We start from the raw sequence: 975 nt of genomic DNA, 5'->3' as shown, positions 1-975 counted from the left end.
CAGGCAACAGCGGCCGGCAAAAAGTCAGAGACCAATGGTAAGTGAAGCAACAATATTTTGGGGGTGTTCATGGTGTGAACATGCTTCCAGGGTGGCTCTAGTTTGAGAAGCGGATTCCAGGAATGGTGGCATAAGCGAGGGAGCACTTTTGGTGGAGCAGGGTTTGCAATTTAAGATTAGTTTGGGTGAGGAACAACATTCTGTATTAGATAAATAGCCCCAATAGACTTTCTCTGATAGTGGAGGGAGATGTTTGGTTACAAGAGTCTAGACTAACAGAGTAGTATTATGTAGTAGTGATGTATGGAAGTGAGAGCTGGACCATCAAGAAGGCTGATTACCGAAGAATTGATGCTTTTGAATTATGCTGCTGGAGGACTCTGAGAGTCCCATGGACTGCAAGAAGATCAAACCTATCCATTCTTAAGGAAATCAGCCCTGAGTGCTCGCTGGAAGGACAGATCCTGAAGCTGAGGCTCCAATACTTTGGCCCCTTCATGAGAAGAGAAGACTCCCCTGATGTTGGGAAAATTGAGGGCACAAGGAGAAGGGGACGACAGAGGACGAGATAGTTGGACAGTGTTCTCAAAGCTACCAGCATGAGTTTGACCAAACTGCGGGAGGCAGTGGAAGACAGGAGTGCCTGGTGTGCTCTGGTCCATGGGGTCACGAGGAGTCGGACACGGCTAAACAACAACAAAATTATGTTTGCTATCTAGTTTCATGCGCTTTGGAGTTGAGGTCCTCAACTAAATTTTTTTTTTTTTAAACTGGGGTGGTGCTTTTCTCTTTCCTTTTTTAGGAGGGCTTGGTTGAGTAGGGAAGTTGCTGCTATGAGGGGGGTGCGGGGTTGGTACCTATGGTTTCGGTGTGATGGATCCTCTTCTTTCTCCTTCAAGTCTTTTTTCGCATTATTGGCTTAAAACAAGAGGTGGGGAACCTGTGGCACTCCAGACTTTGCTAAGACTCCCAACT

This window comes from Podarcis erhardii (genome assembly GCF_964252035.2).
Source record: "Podarcis erhardii genome assembly, chromosome: 10".
Lineage (NCBI taxonomy): Eukaryota > Metazoa > Chordata > Lepidosauria > Squamata > Lacertidae > Podarcis > Podarcis erhardii.
This window is presented reverse-complemented; position numbering follows the sequence as displayed.